The sequence below is a fragment of the Saccopteryx leptura genome, chromosome 7 (genome assembly GCF_036850995.1).
Source record: "Saccopteryx leptura isolate mSacLep1 chromosome 7, mSacLep1_pri_phased_curated, whole genome shotgun sequence".
Lineage (NCBI taxonomy): Eukaryota > Metazoa > Chordata > Mammalia > Chiroptera > Emballonuridae > Saccopteryx > Saccopteryx leptura.
In genome coordinates this window covers 8,004,962-8,021,018 of record NC_089509.1, presented here as the reverse complement: position 1 = coordinate 8,021,018, position 16,057 = coordinate 8,004,962, and the positions used below count along the sequence as shown (strand labels likewise).

The 16,057-nt window shown below is 46.5% G+C and overlaps 1 pseudogene; it reads left to right on the top strand.

Annotated features, from left to right (window-relative positions):
- The first annotated feature begins 672 nt into the window (after positions 1 to 672).
- Positions 673 to 2,820, top strand: LOC136378739 (keratin, type I cytoskeletal 18 pseudogene; annotated as a pseudogene).
- Positions 2,821 to 16,057: the final 13,237 nt, after the last annotated feature.

Genomic DNA, 16,057 nt, shown 5'->3' with positions numbered 1-16,057 from the left:
CAGCAGCCCCGGCGTCTGGGCGGGCACACAGCAGCCCCGGCGTCTGGGCGGGCACACAGCAGCCCTGGTGTCTGGGAGGGCACACAGCAGCCCTGAGTCTGGTCGGGCTCACAGCAGCCCTGAGTCTGGTCGGGCTCACAGCAGCCCCGGCGTCTGGGCGGGCACACAGCAGCCCTGGTGTCTGGGAGGGCACACAGCAGCCCTGAGTCTGGTCGGGCTCACAGCAGCCCCGGCGTCTGGGCGGGCACACAGCAGCCCTGGTGTCTGGGCGGGCACACAGCAGCCCCGGCGTCTGGTCGGGCTCACAGCAGCCCTGAGTCTGGTCGGGCTCACAGCAGCCCCGGCGTCTGGGCGGGCACACAGCAGCCCTGGTGTCTGGGCGGGCACACAGCAGCCCCGGCGTCTGGGCGGGCACACAGCAGCCCCGGCGTCTGGTCGGGCACACAACAGCCCCGAGTCTGGGTATATACCCAAAGATTTGAAGGCAGGATATCAAAGAGATATCTGCACACCTGCATCCAGAGCAGCATTACTCACAGTAGCCAAAATGGAGAGGCAACGCAAGCGTTCACTGATGGATGAATAGCTAAACAAAACATGTGGTATATATAGACAATGGAATACTATTCAGCCTTAAAGTGGAAGGACATTCTGACACGTGTTACAACAAGCATGGACTCTGAGGACTTTAGGCTAACTGGAAGAGGCCAGTCACAAAAGGACAATTACTATGTGATTGTACTTACATGAGGTACCTAGCTAGAGGAGTGACGTTCCTAGAGACAGAAAGTAGAGATGGCTTCAGGGACTGGCAGAGTGGGGAATGGGGAGTTAGTGTTTCATTGGGATAAAGTTCAGTTTGGGAAAATGAAGACTTCTAAAGGTGGATAGTGGTGGTGGTGGTGATAGTACAACAATGTGAATGTTCTCAGGGCCAGTGAAGTGTTCAATTAAGAATAGTTGAGGTGGTGGTGAATTTTATATCATGTATTTTACCACAATTAAAAATAATAATAGGGAGAGCCCTTCTAGTTGCTAGATGGATGCTACCCAATTCTTGAGTCACTTAATTAAGCCAATTAGATCTTTAAGAGAAATATTAACTCAAAACAAAAAAGAAATGAATGTGGGCCGAGAGGATCCTCCAGGTGAGACGCGCACGAAGCCCTCTACTTTGTATTATTTAATCCTCATGCCCCCCACCCATCAACCTCTGTGAACTAGCTCTCTCCTTGCAGACAAACTGGCTCAGAAACCCTGGGACCCTGAGTAATGACGTGTTGCCCAAGGCCCCTCTGCTAGGATGTGGCTGGCCAGGATTGAAATCATCTTCATGTTCTTGGTTAGAGCTGGTCCCTCTGTGTTGAGCTATAACCTCAGGCACTCAGTTTGCAGAGGCCTTAGGATTTCAGCAGGGAGGAGCCCTCATACCCACAAGACAATAGAATACAAGAAGCTGGTGGGATTCAGTGATGAAAATGTGTGAACACACTGCTGTATGAACCTGACTCTCAGCCTCTTGCTTTCTTCCCTGAACAACATGAGCTTCAACACCTGCCTCGGCTTCTCCAACCTACCAGACCCTGAGCTTTGGGCCAGTGACCAGCAGCACTAGGGTCTATGCAGGTGCTGGGAGCTCAGGCTCCTGGATCTCTGTAACCCACTCCACCAGCCTGCAGGGTGGCTGGGGGCCCAGGGACCTGGCTGTGGGGATAGCCAGGGGTCCGGCCGGCATAGGGGGCATCCAGAGGGAGTAGGAGACAACGCAATGCCTGAATAACAGCCTAGCCTCCCACCTAGAGAAGGCGAGGAGCCTGAATACTGGTGATCAGAGACTGGAGAGCAAAATCCAGGACCACCTGGAGAAGAAAGGACCCCAGGTCAGAGACTGGGGGCATCATTTCAAGACTGTCGAGAGAGGACCTGAGGGCTCAGATTTTGCAGTTTCTGTGGACAATACCTGTCATGCTGCTGATGACTCAGAGTCAAGTACGAGACAGAGCTGGCCATGTGCCAGTCTGTCGAGAGCAACGTGCACAGGCTCCAAAAGGTCACTGATGACACCAATATCACATGACTGCCACTGGAGACAGAGACTGAGACTCTCAAGGAGCTGCTCTTCATAAAGGAGAACCAAGAGGAGGAAGTAAATGGTCTACAAACCAGACTTCCAACTCTGGGTTGACCAAGTCTCCACACCTCAGCAAGACCATGGCGGACATCCCGGCACAGCGTGATGAGCTGGTTTGGAAGAACTGAGAGGAGCAAGGGAAGTTCCAGTCCCAGCAGGTTGAGGAGAGCACTACAGTGGTCACCTTGCAGACTGCTGGACAGGAGCTGCTGAGATGACATTCACGGAGCTGAGATACACGGTCTGGTCCTTGGAGATCAACCTGAACTCAATGAGAAATCTGAAAGCCAGCTTGGAAATGAGCCTGAGGGACGTAGAGACAGGCTATGCCATGCAGATGGAACAGCTCGATGAGACCCTGCTGAACCTGGAGTCAGAGCTGGCCCAGAGGGGCAGAGGGGCAGCGCCAGGCCCAGGAGCAGGAGGCCCTGCTGAATGTCAAAGTCAAGCTGGGGGCTGAGATTGCCACCTACCACCACCTGCTGGAAGAAAGGGAGGACTTCAGTCTTAGTGACACCCCGGGCAACAGCTGCTTCATGGAGTCCATCCAAAAAACCACCACTCGCAGGTGTGTGGACGGCAAAGTGGAGTCTGAGGTCATTGACACCAAAGTTCTGAGGTTAAAGGCAGCAGAAGTGAGGCACCTCTTAGGGCATCAGGAGGCCAGTAAAAAGTTCAGAGATCACTAAGAAGGCTTCTTAGAAGAGGAGGTGGATTGGATAAAGCTGGAGGCCATGGCTGATCCACCATGGCCACCAGCCCCTGGGAAGGAATTCTGAGGGGATGAATGGGTCCAGCCTGGGTGAGACTCCTTAGGAGAGGGAAGTAGGAAATGAGGGGGAAGGATCAGGGCCATGAGGTCCTGAGGAGCTGGGCCTGGAGGGGTACCTTCCTTCAGGCCCCTCCCTGAGGGGTCACACAGCCACACACACTCTCAGTTGAGTCCCCAGCTATGCTCCCTGGGGGTGGGGGGAGGCGCTTACCTGACTTAGGGAGAAGTCCCTCTGTCTGGAAGCCAGTTTTCTGGTCTGCTGTTGTGGCCTTCCTTCTTGGCAGGCTGCAGCTGGGGCTGAGACAGTGGTGTTGGCTATGGGCCACTGAGATGTGTCCACTCAGAGATCCTGAGTCTTGGGTAGAACTGTCAGATTTTCAGATAAAAATACAAGGTGCCAGTTAAATTTTAATTTCAGGACAATGAATAGTAGTATAACTATGTCCATAATAATGCATCTATAGTTGATATGGTAACCATAGTAATCTTGGGACTTTGTCTACTATAGTGGCCTTGGTCAAGCCACTATACACAGCAGGGGCACTGTATATTTATAATTATAAATATTTATAATTTATAATTATCAGGTATAAGATGGATCGTGTGCCTGACACTGCTCGGTGCACCTAGCAGAACCCATCGTGGGAGACTGGCACTCTCAACACACTGGGGACTGTGTTCCAGATCTGACATGTTATTAGCTGCATGCACCTTTCTCATTTCCTGCCTGTACTTCTGAGACCTCCCTCCCTTGCGAAAGACAGAACTCTGTTTGCCAGGTACTGCCATGGACCAGCGCAGCTCCAAGTAACGGTGCGGAGTTAAGGAAACACACTTACAAAACAAAAACCGATGGGACTGGGAAGACTCTTCAAAATGCCTGGCAATATCCGAGTGCCTCATAGCCCCAGTTCGCTTTATTATATAGACATATGCAAATCAAGGACCCTGATACAAAGTTGCACATCAAAGGCTAAGACAGGAACTCTCCCAAGGCATAAAAACAGGATGCATTAGTGAAATCTACCAACATCCGAAAACAAAGAGTCAGAGGAAGGGCATGTATATTGCTTCCAGCAACCCAAGGAAGCAAGTGGAGTGGGTGCAAATACTCAGCATCATAGCCAAATATGGAGATGGAGGGGGAGAACTTAGCCTTTTGCTAAGCCTTTAAATCTACAATGGCTTTTTGCCATTTAAGGTCCACAACAAGGTACCTCCTATATCTGTTACCTCACACCTACCTCATCAGAGTACCCCCAGTTTGTGAATGGCACTTCCTTGTCTCTGAGTCTCTGTTGGGTAAACAAATGTTTTTGAGGTTTGCTCTCTTATGTTTTGCCTAAATTGGTGCATTAGAATGGGGCAGCGCCATGTGTGTGTGGTCTGTGGAAGGCTGAGGGTGCTTGCCCTCAGGGCAGCAGATTGCACAATATGGATTGCCTTCCTGCTTGGGAGGGTCCATTGTTTGCTACTGTTTGCAGGAGAAGGGTTTTTTCCCCCAGCCTGTTTTGTTAGAGAGTGCAGAGAGAGAGTGCTGAGGGGCTTGGGAGCCCTGCTGAGGCTGGTGGGGACCTGTTTGTTCTGTGAGTGTGGAGGGTGAGTCCAGAAAATGAGTCCGGGATGTGGAACTGGAGACTGAGTCAGGGCTTGGGAGCCCTGATGAAAGGGAAGCAGTAGTCCCTGCCTGTTTGCTTGTCTGCAGTTACAGGACTTTAGTAAACGGAATGGCCCACCATTTTCTGGCTCCACTGTTCCTTTACCATCTGCCTGAATCCAATTTGAACCTGCATCTGCTTGGCTACAACAGTGACGGCCACCAGCCTTACAGCCTCCCAATCACACTCATCCATCCATCCACCCACAAGTACCGATGTTTACTGTGGGCTGTAGCAGGCATTTTGTTGTATCGGAAGGATTAAAAGAGTTCATATTTAAACATGAGCAGTTGACAGCAGCCATCAGATATGCCCTCTGCTTAACCAAAGGACCTAAACTCCTGTGTTTCAGCATCAAGTGACCTGGGGACAGATTCTCTAGCCACACCATTTAGACACCAGCTGCTCCTCCAGGGAAACTCCTGGAGATGGCTTCAGGCTGCAGTGAAGTGGGATCAGGAACACTGGGGACCTGGAGCCCTCCTGAGGGGCCTCAACATTCAGGGAGCTGAGCTGACTCTGCCATGGGGTGGAGGCAGAGAAGGGTCAGAGAAGAGGACCTTCGAGGCACTCTGGCCTGCCAGCTGGGGCTGACATAGCCCCTACACATACTGTGTAGACTTGAGACTATCACTGTGCAGAGGAAACCAAGGTCCAGAGAGGGGAGGTGACTTGTTCAAGGTCACAGAGCCTTGAGACCATGGATGAGAAGGATGTAGAAACTGGGATAAAGAGTGGAGATTTTGTCACATCTGTTTGGAGGCCTGGTCTGCCTGTCAACCTGACTGACCTATCTGTAAATAGGAAGTCACACCTCCCTCTTTGACTGTTCAGCAATGAAGGAGGCCACAGTGACACTAAGGCGCTTGGCACAGGACCTGGCACAGTGCTTCTTCCTGAATGCTGAGGGGAGATGGTGAACCCGGTTTCAGCCGACTGGCTTCTCATAGCCTCACCTGCCCCAAGCACATCCCTGGTGCCTTCTGAGCTCGGGCCTCTCCTCCTACCTGTCTGAGGTGAGGGCAGTCACTGAGCAGGGAGCAGAATCTGGCCCTGGCCAGTCGGCTTTTCCATTCTGCTGCTGGGCTGAGGAGGCCCTGTGTCCAAGTCTGCATGAGAATCTGGAGAAGACACTGCTTCCTGTGCTTTACGACCCTACGTGCCAAGGCTGGATATGTTACCTGTATAGGTTGTGCAGAGAGGCCTCATGTGTGTTATAAAGTACTGTACCTCAGATTCTGAAAGGCACTGTACCTCATTTCATTGAGTTCACATAGAAACACTCAGTCCAGATGAATTTTGAAGAGTTTTATTAAAGGAGATTTATTAAATATGTCGGCCTCATATGGCTGACACGGGGTATCAGACCCAAATCGTGCAGTCCCCCAAAATAGTTCAGGGGCTGCTTATAGACCCTTGATCACACATGGACGAGGGAGAGCATGACCTCATGGCACGAGCTGACAACATTTGTTTAGGGGATACACAGAAACATTAAGACTTTCAAGGTAACACAATCAAAGATGTTTACAAATCTTTTACGGTTCATCTTCCCTCACTAGCCTAGAGGTATTTTAGTCTCAAGATTCCAGGAAGGGGGAGGAACTACAATCAATGCAAAGTAGTATATAAATTCTGTCTCCCATTGAAAGAGAAGAAGTTTCTTGGTTAACCTTTGTTTTAGATTTAACTAAATGACCCATTGTTCTTGCAAGTCAGAAACTTCTACATCCTTCTCCCTCCTCTCCCTAAAGGAGGGACAGGACAGGAAAGCCTGATAGGAAAGCCTAACCTTTCCTCCCAGAATATCAATATCAATTTTTAGCTTTTTGGTACCTTACAACAATCCCCATTGGTTTTATTTCCAAAGTCAAATTGACTTAACTTACTGAAGAGCATGAGGCTGTTGTGTAGGGATATTAACTTATAACATGTAACAGATATTTAACAGACCGCATTAATAGCAATACAGTGTACTAAAGAAGCAAATGTTACTGATTAATTTTCTATAAATTACACAAACCTTTTTGCAATTTACATAAAACTAACTGGCTTTTATAGCAGTTTACTTTTAGTCAGACTTAATTTTAAAACCTTTAATCTTTAGTGACAATTAAGTTGACTTTCTTTTTACCCTAGTTTCCCTTTTTCCCAAAGTCTGATTTAAAAAAGTCTTTAGTGAGTTTTTTTTCATTCTTTAGCCGTATGTAGACCAACCAGCTTCCGGTTTGTGGTTGGAGTAAGGCACGCCATTATACTACCTTAGCAGCAGTGGGAGTTGTCAGGATCACGGTGTGTGGGCTCATCCACGTGAGAGTCAGCCCTTGGGTGATGTACTAGATCTCCTCATAATGTTGGAAGTGTCTGTTGGACAGTCTTTTGAACAGTTTGCTGAGTAACCTATAAATCCTGCAAGCACTTAAGAAAGGGTTGGTAATGTTTCTTTTACTATTTGATTCATGTGTTTTATTTTCTCTGAACCTTTTGGGTGCCTGTAGGTACAATGTAACTTCAAATTAGCTTCTAATTAATATTGGCTTCCTTTCCTACTAGCTTGAGACTGTGGATACAAATGCAGGTTTAATACTAGAATGGGCAAGCTAAACCTGGAAAGAATTCTATATAGCAATTTTTAAACAATTGTCAATTATTTTATTAAATTCTATTTCTAAATGTTTACCTGGGAAAGCATTTTCTCCCTGTTTCTTTCTATAATTTCCTTATTTTGCTTAGTATTCACTTGGACACAAACTAAACATTCAGATATTAGGTCTTCTGTAATAGATTCTAAGTTTGGCTTTTCTAATTATTCCTTTCCTGTTTGCAAATTTTTTTTCTAATTGGTTTTGAATACATCTTTGGCAATAAGGGTCCCAAGACCCCACTGGTTTTGGGTGGCATCTATTCATTTGAATTACTATGTTCTGATTTTGAGGCAGACTGGAAAAACATACAATTAATAATAAAATTCAAATAGCTAATGTTAACAAATACTGTAACAAGTTAATACAATAAAGTGATTAAAGCCTACTGATTATTAAACAAAAACAAAGTTCTAACCAATATAACAGGATTCAAAATAAAATTATTACAGTCACAAATGTTCTTAACATGTTAATGTAAATTCACTGTCTATTCAGGGGCTCCCAAAACTTTTTACCCAGGGGGCCAGTTCACTGTCCCTCAGACAATTGGAGGGCTGCCACATACAGTGCTCCTCTCACTGACCACCATTGAAAGAGGTGCCCCTTCCGGAAGTGCGGCGGGGGCCGGATAAATGGCCTCAGGGGGCTGCATGTGGCCTGCAGGCCGTAGTTTGGGGACACCTGGTAGTTGACACTATTGCTGCTTTATATTATTTACAAATGTAACTTAATTTTACCTCAGTCTGATAAATGTCCCAAGAGCAGAATTCACACATATTCAGGAAAAGTCCACGAGGCACTGGAACTGTGGTCACGTTTCTACACTTTGCAGCTAGAATCAAAATCCTAATGATTAATGTTTTTAGCTGGAATTAGGAGCAGATCCCAGCCTACAATAGGCATGGGGCATTGAGACAAGAGGAATAAAGGAGACACTATACATTAAACAAAGTGACAGAGCCCTGGCTGGTTGGCTCAGCGGTAGAGCGTCGGCCTGGCGTGCGGGGGACCCGGGTTCGATTCCTGGCCAGGGCACATAGGAGAAGCGCCCATTTGCTTCTCCACCCCCACCCCCCTCCTTCCTCTCTGTCTCTCTCTTCCCCTCCCGCAGCCAAGGCTCCATTGGAGCAAAGATGGCCCGGGCACTGGGGATGGCTCCGTGGCCTCTGCCCCAGGCGCTAGAGTGGCTCTGGTCGCGGCAGAGCGACGCCCCGGAGGGGCAGAGCATCGCCCCCTGGTGGGCAGAGCTTCGCCCCTGGTGGGCGTGCCGGGTGGATCCCTGTCGGGCGCATGTGGGAGTCTGTCTGACTGTCTCTCCCCGTTTCCAGCTTCAGAAAAATACAAAAATACAAAAAAAAAAAAAGTGACAGAAATTAGACTGTTAATACCCACAGTAGAGATCTTCGAGGGATAAATAAAACTTAAATATTCAGGCAAGGCATAGTAAATGGCCCTTGTGTTCATAAGAAATGAGATCAGTTTACCTGCCACTTGGAAGAAATTCTCTAGGCTCATAAACGGTGTCGTGAGATGTGGGCCAACGGCCTTGGGCACCTTTAATCCTTCAGTGGCAGGTCCCAATAGGCTGGGCAAGGTCAGGTCACAGGTAGCTGGATTACGGCTGAAAGAGACCAACTCCTTTCTCTGTGGAGCAAGGGCATCTCCACAGCAAAGGCATGATCACAGCAAAGGCATGTTCCCCAGTGGGGCCAAGAAGCCTGGCAGGTCTTCTGAGAAGGCTCAATGACCTTTCTTTCCACTCTTGAAGCAGAGCCCTGATGGAATCTTATGAAGCCCCTTTGGGGCGTTGGAGCCTTTAAGGGTATATGCCAAGAACTAGTATTTTCTTGATCTCTTTTGGGCCTTATTTGCCTTTTCTGTTACTATCTTGGTCATTATAGATCTTAAAAGCCATGCTCTCGCTGAGGGGCTTGAGGGTCCTTATCTGTTTATATAAACTTTTGGAAAAAGACAAAAGCAGTGTTATTAGCTGGATTAAATCAAGAAAAAACAGGTTTTGGTGTCTCCTTTAGGATTCCAGAGTCTCTTCCCTGCTGAATAATTCAGTACATTAGCATTCAAAAGCAATTTTAACAAAAGCATGATAAAAATAGATTTGCAGGAGTTTCAGGATACAACTCCTTTTCTTATATTAATTAGCATTAAACAATATTGTTTCAAAATGATAATAAATTAAACATATAAAAAGACATTATTAACAATTTCTAATATTTAAACTAAGATTTCAATATTACAGGGCTATAAAACAGCAAATAAAAGAATTAATAAAAGGCCTTTGAAATAACATATATACATTTTAACATGGAGAATATTTTTTACACAATAAGGGATTCCTGGTACAAACTACCCAGCTGGCAAAGAGATACTAACTTTCTTTGGACTCACAGTAATTTACACTATTACGTCAATCATGAGGGGTGGGGTGGATGCCTGAGAGGGAAGCAGACTCCAAGAACTGAGAGCCTGCGGCTTTTACCCTTTTTTTTCTGCCATTTGTCCTGCAGCCAAGCTCCTTAGCAAGATAATGGGGCTTCTCCCAAGCAGGACTTGAACCAATCCACCACCTGCAAACTAATGGCCTTGCTTTGAGCAGCTAATTGAAATACAAATTTTACAAAATTACTTTCCCAATAGTGGGTTACTTGAGCCTATATGAGGTTTCCAATTTTCCCCCGCAATTCTCTGCTAATTCTTTTTACAATGTTTACTGTTATGGCTAATGCAGTGGGTCTTCCTTGTGAACTCCATGTCTCCTATGTAATTGAGAGACTTGTAGAGGACCCAACACCCCCTCGGCCTGCGGGAGAGTGTTGGAACTTTTCCCTCATTTTTACACCAATGGAGGGCAAAAAGCCATCATCCCCAACCCATAGAGGGCTTATTTTTAATTCTATTCCCTATAATCCTATTATTTATGCTTCTCTCATTCCTTCTGGAGTTGCAATTTAATTTAAGAAACTGCCAATTAACTAGCAAGGTCCACATCTATGGTTTGTTAGTTTCTAAATCTCTTTTTTTTTAAGATTTTTCTAAAGCAAAGTTCTAATTTTTTTTTTTGTTAAGTACTTATATATTTTTTTAAAAATTTATTTATTTATTTATTATTTTTTACAGAGACAGAGAGAGTCAGAGAGAGGGATAGACAGGGACAGAGAGATGAGAAGCATCAATCATTAGTTTTTCGTTGCGCATTGTTATACCTTAGTTGTTCATTGATTGCTTTCTCATATGTGCCTTGACCGCGGGCCTTCAGCAGACTGAGTAACCCCTTGCTGGAGCCAGCGACCTGGGGTCCAAGCTGGTGAGCTTTTGCTCAAACCAGATGAGGCTGCGCTCAAGCTGGTGACCTTGGGGTCTCGAACCTGGGTCCTTCCTCATCCCAGTCCAATGCTCCATCCACTGCGCCACCGCCTGGTCAGACCAAGGTTCTGATTTTTAATACTATTCCTATCCTGTATTTTCTAAATGGACAAAATGTCTTTTGGTTAGTAGGTGGATATCTGAAACTAGTTTCTATTCTATATTTATTTTAGTTACCTCACTCTTACTTTATCGCCTTTTCTTTCACTCCACACACACCAGGCTGTATTCTAGCCTAGCTGAACGCCAGGAGGTGGCGGGGCTTATCTTTTGGTGCTTGGTTTGCTGTTTACTGTTTGCCTTTTGCTTGGGTGTAGCATGACGGTAGAGGCCGGAAGAATGGCAGGAGGGGGAGGGACCATGCTTATGTTTGCCTCTCCTCCGTCACGGCCCTACCCCCTCGCTCCGCACACCAGGCATCCCCACTTGGCTTTTTACTCTTCTTTCATTTAAGTCGCTTGCTTGCCAGCCTTTTCTGTATTGAACAAGCTTTTAGCCATTGATCAATGTATGGAAACTGATCGGGACAGCCTGGATTCCCAGTTATGATGTTCCAAACTGTTCTTACTATCTGGGGTTTAAAAGTCCTGGTTGCTGCTACTTATTACAAAACTAAAACTTGTTTCAGGAGAATCTAAGAATTAGTGCACTAACAAGAAAGATAAGACAGATAATTAACTAGCACAAGGAATAAGAGGGTGTTTGACTATAGAGATATTAATTATTACACAAGACAAGGTGAAGGAGCCAACAAAAGAGAATAATTTCCTTTAGGGGAGAAACCTAACAGACTGCCTTGAAGCTAGAATTTGAGAACAAAGAGAACCACTTAAGATTGCTTTTTAGTCAGAAACTTCCAATTTTGACACAAAAGACTCAAGCCAGGCCTTAAACAGACACATTTAAACATTAAACAAAGACTTATACACACAAACAATGTGTGCCTTATTTCAATTAAATAATACCAGATAATTTTATAAACAAAGACAAGGCCTCATAGACGAGGGAAGGGCTTCCCCTCGTGGCCTTTCAGGTGCACACAGGCTGCATCCCTGCAAGGACTTTAGGCTTAAACCCAGGAATTTTAGACAAAAGTAAGGAAAACAAAGAAGAATGAGATCTCAACAAATACAAAGGTGTCCCTACTCAGGTTTTTCTTTGAGAGCATAACACAACTAGCTGCCTCTGGAAGGGAAGTTCAGGGTCTCTTCTCAGTCTCCTAAATTCTCTTTGTAGAGAAATGTACAAATGTGCAAACACAAATGGACCTCTCTGGAAGCCCACTTTCCAGAGTACAACTAAATGCATCACAGAGAATCCTAATCAGGACCAACAGACCTCCTACCAACATCTTGGTCTTTGGAGAGTCCCAGATTCAGATAGACTAGTATCAATTCAGTAAAACAGCTCTGAAGGCCCTACCTACATCACTGGAGTTCCACATCTCCAGAGTCACAACTCACCAAAGCCCCCAAATCTTCCCTACCTACATTCTAGTCCCAAACAAATTTGACCAGTACCAGTCCCAAACAGAAAAGCAAAAGCAAGAATTCAGAGGAAAGCCAGAAAATTCAGTAAAGAAAAAGAGTTGCTTTATCTACCTCCTCAATTTCTCTGCCAAATTATCCAAATTGTCGAATTTAGGAACCAGGAAGCATCTACCGGAGAACTGTCCGGACCTCACAGGAAGACCGGGAGCTCTGAAAAGTCTCAGGTGGCGCCTCTCCTAGAGATTCAAGGGGAGCCAGGCAGCTCAGCGGAGAGTCGGTCTCATTCAGGGTGTCTCTATCCGGTGACTCGAAACACCAGATCCCGGATGAGCCCCCATATGTTATAAAGTACCGCACCCCAGATTCTGAAAGGCACTGTACCTCATTTCATCAAGTTCACATAGAGACACCAGTCCAGATGAATTTTGAAGAGTTTTATGAAAGGAGGAGATTTATTAAATATGCCGGCCTCATATGGCTGACACGGGGTATCAGACCCAAATCGTGCAGTCCCAAAAATAGTTCAGGGGTTGCTTATAGACTCTTGATCACATACAGGCAAGGGAGAACATGACGTCATGGCACGAGCTGACAACATTTGTTTAGGGGATACACAGAAACATTAAGACTTTCAAGGTGGCCCTGGCCGATTGGCTCAGCGGTAGAGCGTCGGCCTAGCGTGCGGAGGACCCGGGTTCGATTCCCGGCCAGGGCACACAGGAGAAGCGCCCATTTGCTTCTCCACCCCTCCGCCGCGCTTTCCTCTCTGTCTCTCTCTTCCCCTCCCGCAGCCAAGGCTCCATTGGAGCAAAGATGGCCCGGGTGCTGGGGATGGCTCTGTGGCCTCTGCCTCAGGCGCTAGAGTGGCTCTGGTCGCAACATGGCGATGCCCAGGATGGGCAGAGCATCGCCCCCTGGTGGGCAGAGCGTCGCCCCTGGTGGGCGTGCCGGGTGGATCCCGGTCGGGCGCATGCGGGAGTCTGTCTGACTGTCTCTCCCTGTTTCCAGCTTCAGAAAAATGAAAGAAAAAATAAAAATAAATAAATAAATAAATAAATAAATAAATAAATAAATAAAATAAGACTTTCAAGGTAACACAATCAAAGATGTTTATTGTAAGGACCAAGAGAAGATCAGAAAATAAGCAGGGCACTAATGGAACAGGGAACTTAAGGGTTACAGGCAGGTCCTGCTCCTGTTCTGTTAGGAATAACATGCCCAAGGTCGTTCAAGAAGCAGAGACAGATAGGGACTCTGGGAGGCTGAGAGAGAGAAGAAAAAAAAAAAAAAGAAAAAGAGACAAACGTTTGCATTCTATTGGTTAAAAGACCCTTATCAGAAGTTTAGGTTTGGAATTCGCCAATGAGCTAGACCCCAGCCCCTGTTGCTATACTATGTGCAGCCCCCTTAGCAAATAGGTTACCGCCACATCTGCTTCTGTATTAAGCTTGCTTGCTTAACTTATAAAAAGATTTAGCTGTGAGCGCTAGGTGCGATTCCCATCCGCAGCTCCTTGTGAGCACGGTGTCTCTGGACACCTCAGGAATTTGCCCCTGCGCAGGTAAAACTGGCCAATAAAGTTACATCTATACTCCTGAAAGTCTCCGACGTTTGTTCTTGTACCCAGTGGATGCTACATTTATAAATCTTTTAAGGTTCATCTTCCCTCACTAGCCTAGAGGTATTTTACTCTCAAGATTCCAGGAAGGGGGAGGAACTACAATCAATGCAAGGTGGTATGTAAATTCTGCCTCCTATTAAAAGAGAAGAAGTTTCTCAGTTAACCTTTATTTTAGATTTAACTAAATGACCCATTGTTCTTGCAAGTCAGAAACTTCTATATTCTTTTCCCTCCCCTCCCCAAAGGTAGGACGGGACAGGAAAGTCTGATAGGAAAGTCTGACCTTTCTTCCTAGAATTTCAATACTAATTTTCAGCTTTTTGGTACCTTACAATATGTGCACCCTCCCCCCACACAAGAGAGTGACCCTAGCCACCCTCTCCTCCTGGAACTTACCCTGTGGGGGCTGGCCTCCATAGGGACCTACAGAGGATGCAGCTCTTCTACCCCTGGGGCGACATGAACTTCATTGCTGCTTTATTTTGTTTCTGTTTGCCAAATTTCTTCTTGGCCATTGTAAAGATTAAAAACTCTACAGAAAAATGCATTCCCGGAAGGGGAACTGTCCTGGACACCCGCTCCAGAGACGTACATCTTAATATTTTGGTCATCTTGCTTCGGGGGCTTGCTAGGAGCTGGGTGTGACCCTGCAGATAAGCTGCTTTCTTTTCAAAGCAGGGGTCTCCTGGCTCAGGGGTTCCTTTCCCCATCTCAAGCCAGCCCACATTCAAAGAATGTTCCCTGACCTTTGGAACTGGCTGAGTTCTCAGGAGCAGGTGCAAGGGAAGAGATGAGGCTGCCCATTAACCCTTTGAGTAGTGAGTTTTTTTCATGCTTGCTGACCTCCAGGAGTGAGTTTTTAGTTTAAAAAAAAAATGAAATTAGTTCCAGTTCCAGTTTTATTAAAATCACATTTGTTTGATAACCAGTTTATGGAAACAAGAAAACATGCATTTGCCTTTTTTTAATGTTGCCTTACACATGTATGATTGCACTCTGGATTGTCAGGAGGCACCAGGATGTACATGAATGTTTGTACTACTCAAAGGGTTAAAGAAAGACCACGTTTAAAAATATGTTGCTAATAAAAAGCCACAAGGGAGGGCTTAACATTTGTGGGTGGGAGGGTGTAGGGCCAGCGGCCATGGCCAGGCAGGTTCACATTGGATTTGGGAAGATGGTAAAGGAACTGTGGAGATGCAAAATGGTGGGCCATTCCAATTATTAGAGTCTCGCAATGGGCGAATGAACAAACAGGCAGGGAAAACTGCTTCCCTCTCTGTCTCTGGACTCTCCAGCAAAACAGGCTGGGTCAAAAAAAACCCTTTTCTGGCAAACAATAGCAAACAACTGCCCCTCCTAAGCAGGCAGGCAATCTGCAATTTGCAGTCTGCTGCCCTGAGGGCAAGCACAGCAGCCTTTCCTAGGTGCTGCCCTGTGCTCATGCACCAATCAGTCAAAATACAAGCGAGCAAGCCTAACACACTTGTTACACACTTGTTTGCCCAACATTCAACCCCTTTAGGGTTGCTCACTTCACAATCTACACGGCTGGTATCTTCCTGATGGTCCCAGTGCAAGGAATGAGGTACATTACATAAACAGACAGACTACAGAAACAGCACAAGTTATATAATTACAATAATTACAAATGTACCCAAGGTGCTAACTGGGGGCCCATCTCTAGCCCCTTACCCCATGGTACGTAGAAAGGCCTGCCTGTATAGTCCAGGGCTGTGTCTATGGAAACTGTAAAGTGTCCTTGGTGTGTCTCTGCAACTGGATGAGAGCAGCTGCCCCATGCAGGAGAGAGCTGCCCCCCTCCCCATCAGGGTCTCTCATACTTCCAAAAGTGTCATATCCCTCCAACAACGGAGCCAGTGCCCCCTTCTGGTTGCAGTCCAAGAGTCCATTACACTGCTCAATGATCAGTCCATGATAGATAGCCCAGCTATCTGTGCAAATCACCAAGGTAAAGGTTCATTACAGGCAACTAGGCATACAGCTCTTTATTAACGGACCTCAGCAACTTTTCATAAGCACTCTGTCCATTGCCACAAGCCCCATCCAAACCCCTCAGCAAGCTCCCAGGGTCTGGCAGGGTCAAACACTTGGCCTGTGCTGCCTTGACAGTTCTCTTTGCTGCTGCTGCTAAAAAGCACCTATTACCTTTTAATGCCAACACTTGCTGCACATTAGAAGGGGACCAGTGGACTGCCAATTTTACTTTGGGCCTCAGGCCTCCTCCCTCCCCATCCCTGTTGTCATGGCAGTTCTGAAAACGCTGCCTTGAGGAGTGTGTGGTAATGGTGGCAGTTTCTCTATCTCTGTCCCAGAGAACATGATGCCATCCACCCCA